This window comes from Solanum tuberosum, unplaced genomic scaffold (assembly GCF_000226075.1).
Source record: "Solanum tuberosum cultivar DM 1-3 516 R44 unplaced genomic scaffold, SolTub_3.0 scf00012, whole genome shotgun sequence".
NCBI lineage: Eukaryota > Viridiplantae > Streptophyta > Magnoliopsida > Solanales > Solanaceae > Solanum > Solanum tuberosum.
This window is the reverse complement of record NW_006238937.1, coordinates 3,615,395-3,624,839: the sequence shown is the minus strand read 5'-3', so window position 1 is coordinate 3,624,839 and position 9,445 is coordinate 3,615,395. Positions and strand designations below refer to the sequence as shown.

General features: G+C 38.8%; 1 pseudogene; it reads left to right on the top strand.

Annotated features, from left to right (window-relative positions):
• The first annotated feature begins 312 nt into the window (after nucleotides 1-312).
• Nucleotides 313-9,445, top strand: part of LOC102586867 (alkane hydroxylase MAH1-like) — a 19,956-nt pseudogene continuing 10,823 nt past the window's right edge.

The following is a 9,445-nucleotide window of genomic DNA, read 5'->3' as shown; positions in this document are numbered from 1 at the left end:
CCGCTGAGTAAGAATGCTATGCCAAGGGTTCTCTTGGGACCAACAATGATTCTTGAGTGCCGGCAAGGCCCGCGGTGTAGGCTCAGGCCGTGACAAACTTGGCATCAGAGCACAGAATTTAAGAGTCTTAGGGAGTCTATGAAGCCGTGTCTGTAGAGTCCTAGTTATCGATGTGAAATGTGCCACATCTATAATTAGGAGGTTGCAACACTTAGGAAAATTTCTCACTTCTTTCACACTCATTTCATGCGTTAGAGTGTGATCTCTAAAAAGTTTCTTTTAATTTGTGCTTGCATGTGTTTTTAGATAATCATGCCTCCACGAAGAGCTGTTCGAGGTCATTCTGCCAGAAGGAATGTTGAGCCGCAAGAGCAAGGGGTACCTAATGCACCAGAATTGCAACCCCAAGGGGAAGTCACCAATGTTGAATTTCAGGAAGCAATCCGAATGCTAAGTCAGGCTGTGACTAACCAGGTTGGGCAACAAAGAGGAGCTAGACAGGAGGAGGCTGATACTTCAAGGATTCGTGAGTTCTTGAGATGAAACCTTCAAGTTTCACTGGTTCAAGCACTACTGAGGATCCGGAGAACTTTGTTGAGGAACTGAAAAAGTTATTTAATGTGATGCATGTTGCCAATATTGAGCGAGTTGAACTAGCTGCATACCAATTGAAAATTGTTGCTTGGACTTGGTTTGACCAGTGGAAGAATGGTAGAGATGAGGAAGCACCACCTGCGAGTTAGACATATTTTGAGGAAGCTTTCTTGGGGGGTTTCTTTCCCCGAGAATTGAAAGAGGCTAAGGTATGGGAATTTCTTACTCTTAAGAAGGATTCCTTAAGTGTTCATCAGTATGGGTTGAATTTCACCCAAATATCGCGTTATGCTCTGGAGATAGTTGCGGACATGAGGAGTAGAGTGAGCTTGTTTGTTGTTGGGTTGTCTCGTCTGTCGAGCAAGGAAGGTATGGCTTCGATGCTAATCGGGGACATGGACATATCAAGGTTGATGGTCTATGTGCAGCAGGTTGAGGAAGAGAAGCTAAGTGATAGGGAGGAATTCAGAAATAAGAAAGCTAAGACAGGGAATGAGTCTGGGTAGGAGAAAGGTAATGCGAACCGTTCGTCCTTTCAGCAAAAGCAAAAGGGACCTGCCCCATCATTTTCTAGTGCACTTGCACCCATAAACAAAAGTGAGTATAATGGTCAAAATTCGCAGAACTTCAGAGCTAGACCTGCACAGTCTCAAGGTAGTGTGGCACAAGGAGGTAACTGGGCTCCTGCATGTGCTAGGTGTGGTAGGATCCACCTAGGTAAGTGTCGTGATAGCCAGTCAGGTTGTTTCAAGTGTGGGCAAGAGGGTCACTTCATGATAAAGTGTCCTAAGAATAGGCAAGGTAGTGTAAGTCAGGGCAATAGAGCCCAATACAGGGTTGCAAATAGCGGAGCTACTTCCGGTACTGGCGGAGGAGCAAACCGCCTTTATGAGATCACTAGTCGCCAAGAGTAAAAAAGCTCTCCAAATGTTGTCACTGGTATGATCAAAGTCTTTACTTTTGATGTTTATGCTTTGCTAGACCCAGGAGCAAGTTTATCTTTTGTAACCCCTTATGTTGCAAATAAGTTTGATGTTATTCCTGAGAAACTTTGTGAACCCTTCTGTGTTTCTACACCTGTTGGGGAGTCTATTCTAGCAGAAAGAGTCTATCGTGATTGTCCCATTTCCATCAATCACAAAGACACCATAGCTGATTTAATTGAGTTAGACATGGTAGATTTTGATGTCATTTTAGGTATGGACTGGCTTCATGCCTATTATGCGTCAATAGATTGTAGAACTCGAGTTGTCAAGTTCCAGATTCCTAATGAGCCAGTCATAGAGTGGAGTAGTAGTTCAGCAGTGCCTAACGGTCATTTCATTTTGTACCTTAAGGCGATAAAGTTAGTTTCTAAGGATTGTATCTATCACTTAGTCCGAGTTAATGACTCTAGTGTTGAGATACCTCTCATTTAGTCAGTTCCCATAGTAAAAGATTTTCCAGAAGTCTTTCCAGATGATCTACCCGGAGTCCCTCCTGAGAGAGAAATAGACTTCGGCATAGACATTCTTTCAGATACTCGTCCTATCTCTATTCCGCCATATAGAATAGCACCAACAGAGTTGAAATAGTTAAAGAGCAGTTGAAAGATCTCCTTGATAAGGGTTTTATTCGACAAAGTGTCTCACCTTGGGGCGCTCCGGTCTTATTTGTGAGAAATAAAGATGGTTCCCTTAGGATGTGTATAGATTACCTTCAGTTGAACAAAGTTACCATCAAGAATAAGTACCTCTTCCGAGAATTGATGATCTTTTCAATCAACTTCAGGGTGCTTCTTGTTTTTCTAAGATAGACCTCAGATCTGGCTACCATCAGTTGAAAGTAAGGGAATGTGATATTCCAAAGACAACATTCAGGACCCGTTATGGCTATTATGAGTTTCTGGTCATGTTGTTCGGTTTAACTAATGCACCAACAACGTTCATGGACCTTATGAATAGAGTCTTCAAACCTTATTTAGATATGTTTATCATCGTCTTCATTGATGAGATACTAATCTATTCGAGGAATGGAGAAAATCATGGTAGACATCTCAGAATAGTTCTTCAGAATTTGAAGGATAAGGAGTTATATGCTAAGTTCTCTAAATGTGAGTTTTGTCTTATGTATGTGGCGTTCTTGGGCCACATAGTTTTCGGTGATGGAATTAGAGTTGATACCCAAAAGATAGAGGCAATGCAGAATTGACCTAGACCCACATCTCCAACTGATATTAGGAGTTTCTTGGGTTTGGCTAGATATCATAGAAGGTTCGTAGAGGGGTTCTCATCTATTTCATCCCCTTTGACCATGTTGACTCAGAAAATAGTGAAGTTTCAATGGTCTGAAGCTTGTGAGAAAAGCTTTCAGGAATTGAAAAAGAGGTTGACTACTGCCCCAGTGTTGACCTTGCCATAAGGTACGCAAGGCTTTATTATGTATTGTGATGCGTCTAGAGTTGGTTTGGGTTGTGTGTTAATGCAGAATGACAAAGTTATAGCTTATGCCTCCAGACAGTTGAAGGTTCATGAGAAGAATTACCCAACCTATGAATTAGAGTTGGCTGCTCTAGTATTTTCTTTGAAGATATGGCGTCATTATTTGTATGGTGTTCATGTTGATGTATTCACTGATCACAAGAGTCTTCAGTATGTGTTTACTCAGAAAGAGCTTAATCTCATACAAAGAATGTGGTAGGAATTACTTAACGATTATGACATGGGTATTCTTTATCACCCAGGTAAGGCTAATGTTGTTGCTGATACCTTAAGCAAGTTTTCTATGGGTATTATCACCCATGTTGAGGAAGAAAAGAGAGAGTTAGCAAAAGATGTGCATAGACTTGCACGCTTAAAAGTCTGACTGATGGATTCCATAGAAGGAGGAATTCCACAGAAAGAGGAGTAGTGGTGATGAATGGGGCTGAATTATCATTAGTGTCAGAAGTAAAAGATAAGCAAGACTAAGATCCTATTTTGCTTGAATTGAAGGTAAATGTTCATAACCAAAAAGTATTAGCTTCTGAACAAGGGGGAGATGGCATATTAAGATATCAAGGTAGATTGTGTGTACCAATGGTGGATGGACTCCAAGAGAGGATCATGGAGGAAGCTCATAGCTCCAGCTATTCCATTCATCTGGGTTCCACAAAGATGTATCGCGATTTGAGAGAAGTTTATTGGTGGAGTAGCATGAAGAAGGGCATTGCAGAATTTGTTGCTAAGTGTCCAAATTGCCAACAAGTTAAAGTAGAGCACCAAAGGCCTGGTGGTTTGGCTGAGAATATAGAACTTTTGGAATGGAAGTGAGAGATGATCAATATGGATTTCATCACAGGTTTACCAAGGTCTCGTAGGTAGCATGATTCTATTTGGGTGATTGTCGACAGAATGACAAAATCAACCCACTTTTTACCGGTAAAGACTACTCATTCGGCAGAAGATTATGCTAAGTTGTATCTTCAAGAGGTTGTAAGACTTCATAGGGTTCCGGTCTCCATCATTTCAGACAGAGGTGCGCAATTTATTGCACAGTTTTGGAAGTCATTCCAAAAAGGCTTAGGTTCAAAGGTAAACTTAAGTACTGCCTTTCATCCTGAGACAGATGGGCAAGAAGAGTGTACTATTCAGACCTTAGAAGATATCTTAAGGGCTTGTGTGATTGATTTCAAAGGGAATTGGGATGATCACCTACCTCTCATTGAGTTTGCTTACAACAATAGTTACCACTCGAGCATCCAAATGGCTCCTTATGAAGCTCTTTATGGGAGAAGATACAGATCTCCTACTGGATGATTTGAAGTTGGTGAGGCAGGGTTGATAGGACCAGATTTAGTTCATCAAGCTATGGAGAAGGTGAAAGTGATTCAAGAAGGGTTGAAAACGGCGCAAAGTCGCCAGAAATCCTACACATATATTTGGAGAAGGGAATTAGAGTTTGAAATAGATGATTGGGTATACTTGAAAGTTTCACCCATGAAGGGTTTTATGATGTTTGGCAAGAAGGGGAAACTTATTCCCCGGTATGTTGGTCCTTACAGAATTTCCAAGAGGATTGGCAAAGTATCTTATGAATTGGAGCAACCACAAGAGTTAGTAGCGGTTCATTCGGTATTTCATGTCTCCATGTTGAAGAAGTGCATGGGTGATCTTTCATTGATTATACCGACTGAAGATATTGGGATCAAGGGTAACTTATCTTATGAAGAGATTCCTGTTCAAATTCTAGATAGCCAAGTTTGCAAGTTGAGAACAAAAGAGGTAGCGTCAGTCAAAGTTCTTTGGAGGAATCAGTTCATTGAGGAAGCTACTTGGGAAGCTGAAAAAGATATGAAGAGGAGATATCCACATCTCTTTGAACTGGAGAAATTCCAGATCAAGGTACTAATTTTCTTCTTAGTACTCTTTAATTTATAAGTTGGCATGTTGTGTTGCATTTGCTTGTTGTGTGATTGAACTGAATAATTGATGTTACACATTTAGCTTAATAAGAGTAATCTCATTCAAGGACGAATCTTCCCAAGAGGGAGATATTGTAACATCTCGCAAATTAAAATAACTAGGAAGAAGTTGAGAATTGGAAACAATCATTTTTGGAAAGAATTGAAATCTGGAAATTTTGTTAAATTAGAATAAGTTGAGTTTTGGTCAACTTCAAACGGCCATAACTCCTAGCTCAGGACGATTTAGGTGTACTTCCTGATATGGTAGGAAATCTCTTGGCATGATCTTTCCAACGCCGCTGAGTTTGTACGATTCCGAGTTTGTAAGAGTGAGTTATGTCCTTTGGAAGTTGGGTTGTTGGAATAAGGAAAGTCCAATCCGGATTTTGAAAGGGTAGTTTGGTCTTTTCCTTGCCCAGTTATTTTATTTCGTTTTTGGTAATTAAGTTAGGGTCTAATCAGAATTAGATCAGTTTACGCTTTTATCAAAATATACTAGGGCTTGGAGAAAAGAGAAAAGAAGAGGAGAAAGGAGAAGAGCAGCAAGATTCGTCAAGATCGTCGAGTTTAGCTTGTGGATTTCGTCGGGGATGATCCCTAGAAGGTATGTGAGATCACATATAGTTGGGTTAGTTCACCCACGGGCCCAACTTGATTCGATTTCAACAAATTATATTGATTTGAAAGTAAATCCCTTGAATTCTTGATGAAGTTCATTTGAATCCTTGTGGGTTGTTGTTGGAGTTTTCTTGAGAGTGATTCACGTTTTTAGTTGTGTTTTCGAGTATAATCTGATGTTATTTGAGGGTATAAATGATTCTGAGTGTTTGGGGAAAGAACAAATGGATTTTAGAGGGTTTAGAGCTGGAAAATGAAGAAGGAATTTTCGTCGGGCAAATCTAGGTAGTACCTCCGCGTCGCGGACCTGCTCCCCAGATTTGGGAAAAATCGTTTTGCATCGTGGAGCGGTCACAGACCATTCTGCCTCAAAAGTTGTTTTCGAACCAAAATTTAAATACACCTCCGCGTCGCGGACCCATCCTCAGACAGTGATATTTTTAAATCTTTTCTCATGTTTAGCTATCTAAAATCATTTCTAAACAACATGCGATCTTTCCTATCACAAATTACAATCCTTGAATCCATAATTCATTTCAAGGAAAGTTAAGAGTCAAGTCAAGAGAAACCAAGAGACTAGTTAAGAAAAGTTCATAAAGTTTTCCAAAAGTCTTTTACAAATGATTTAAACTTTGTTTTAAGACTTAAGTTTTAAGTTGAATAAAGAGTAAAGTTTGTAGTGCATTTCTTCAAAAGAGTATATCGGGACTATGTATTCCCAAAGAGTAAATGTTTTCACATTTAAACAAGAAAGGAAACTGAGATTTCCAAAAGAGCCTTTGAGCTAGTTTTTAGTAAAGAGTAAGAGTAAAGTTCATTCTTCCAAGATTATCCGGGAACTAAGTATTCCCAAGAGTTAAAATGTTTTCACATATGAACAAGAAAGGAAACTGAGATTTCCAAGAGAGCTTTTAAGCTAAGTTTTTGAGTAATTATCTCAAACCAAAGAAAGAGTTTTGATTTTACAAACATATGAGCTAATGTATATTTTGGGAGTAGTATTGAGCACCGATATGGGGACGAGTTTGAGTTCAGATAACTCACGTCTCCATAAACCATGTAGCCATCATGGGTAGTAAAGGATCATACTTTTTAGATGACTCCTTAAGATGCTTTTAGCATAGACTAGTGGATCCACTAAGTTAAGCGTTCTATACAACGGTAAAGTATATGACAGTTCTGGCAGTGTGGGTAAGATGCGGTATCATATCTTAGGCTCATAGTGGTGGTTGTCGGTTAGAGAAACTCCCACAGAAACTATATTACTTTATTATATGAGTAAATTTGAGTTGTTATTGAATTTTCTTTAATGAACTAAGTTGTTTTCTACTGTTTTAAAGTCTATCTATATATTGCATGTGTTTTATTGCTTTATATTGAGTTAAGTTATTGAGGAGTTGAGTAAAGCCAAGGTAAGTATTTCTTTTAGATTCTTTTCAAGCTTAAGTTATGTTTAGCATTCCAATTTGCATACTCGTATATTCAATGTATTAATGTCAGTTAGCCTGCACCCTTTTATGATGCAGACATAGGTAACCAAGATCAACATCCAGCGCATCGTTGATCTAGTTGAGCACTCAGAGTAAGTTGGTGAGCCTCCTTGCTTTTCGGAGGATCCTTTTGGTTATGTTTTGTTTTATTGCTTGCTTATTTCAGTTGTTAGGATGATCGGTGGTCTTGTCCCGACATCCCTCAGAGTTTAGAGGCTTTATAGACAGAGTTAGCTGATGTTAGTTCATGAGTCTTTACTTTTCCTTATCAGTTAAGTTGAGACTTCAGTTGCCACTTTGGCAGTGAATGTTATTTATTACATTCTTAGTTATTTATTGAGCAGTTCAGTGTACTATTTTAAAAGTATTTATCTTGAGTAAAGTCTTCCGCTGAGTAAGAAAGTCAGTCCAAGGATTCGCTTGGGGCCAGCATTGGTTCTTGAGTACCGGCCACGCCCAAGGTGTAGGCTCGGGGAGTGACAATCACTAACATATATAATTTTTTATTCTTCTTCTTTAATTTGGGGTTAGAGAACAATGTAATTTAACTTAACACAAATATGTCCAACAACACTAAAGTCTCACCCAATTTCTTACATTTTGCCACAAGATTCGCTTGAGAAATTATTGTAGACAGTAAATTGTTTTTGATAAATCCATATTAAATTTCAAATTAATCCATAAATTCATGATATATTGACCAAGTCAAATTACTGATTAATAAAATTGGATTAATATTTAAGTCAAAATATATGACTTAAATAAAGTTCAACTTACATTTGGGTCAGTACATCAAGTTGACAAGACGAGCCCAATTCATGTTCTTCAAGCCCAAGATCCTCTAAAATTACTTGAAGACTAAAATACCCTCAAAACCCTAGTTCACAACTATATAAAGGGGTTCTCATGAGACAAAAAAAAAGAAGAAGAAGAAAAGGAAGGACACACACAGAGAAATACATAGAGAATCATTGCTCTTCAGTGGTGATCTGCAAGTCTTCCGCATACAAAGAAGCCTTCACTCCAAGTGTTGAGCCGCAAGTATTCCATCAAATCAATAACATCCGTGAAGAGAAGTATCAATGGATTACATATATTTTCTTAAAGATTTTACAAAGATTGTAACCTTCGCATAAATTCAATTATAAATACTGTGGTTTGCTTGCTATTTTCCTTTCCTGTTTGCTGTATTTCAGGATTAAAACTTTAGACGCATACAAATTGGCACGCCCAATGGGACAACTGGACTTTTCACCTACCACCTGACATGACAGCTTTACAGCTCTCTCCATTTGTATCTGGACGAGAGCACTCTGCCAAGGACCAGGTCCCTGCATTTGTGAGGATCATCAAAACACCTAGAATATAACATTTTCCCCCTTTTTGATGATTACACACAAATATTCCTCACACTAAGTTTATTCATTCATTTCCCTGTCAGCAGTCCCAATAACAAGGATCTGGTTCCCTGTTAGATCGATAAGTTTGTTAAATCATAAAAACTTCATATCAGCTTCGAACTAACAAAGATGAAAATGTCAAGTGTTTCAACATAGAAGAAACAAGAAAACTAGTCTATCTACATGGTACTTTGTGTGAAACCCTGAGGCTCTTTCCATCAGTTGCAATTGAGCATAACTTTCTACTTGAGTTTGACATTCTCCCGAGCGGTCACCGTGTTAGTCCAAACACGAGAGTTGTGTCATCGTTCTATATGATAGGGAGAATGGAAAGTAAATGCGGAAAAGATTGCTTAGATATTCAAGATAGAGAGATGGAATTCTGAACAAGGAGGAATTAAACACAAGCCATCTTTCAAATTCGCAGCCTTTAATAGAGAGATGAAAATAGGGGCAGGTAGAGAGATGGTCCAAGGACTTGTGTAGGGAAGGAAATGACATTCATTTAGATGAAAATAAGGGCAGCTACCATCATAAACAATTATCATATCCAATAAATGGAAGATCAAAGAATTTCTCCAAGTGCTTTCTGTTATCATTCAAATGAAACATCGTTTGAAAGTTAGGCTCGTCAAAAGGATTCCGCATATGTCCAATTGATACCGAATGCGTGAAAAATGGCATACGTAGGGTTTTATGTAAGCAGTCTCTGTAAAATAAAGGGATAATTGTACATAATGACAAACTTATAATCTAAAATAAATGGAGTAGCTACTGTTTGATTTAATTGCGCCCCGTAGTAAACGTTTGCCAGTCACCTCTCTCCCTCCAAATTCTCGCTCGCCACTCTCCCTTTCTCGCTCGCTCCCTCTGTGCTCGCCTCTCTCGCTTTAAACAACAGAATTGTATAAATTGTGTTT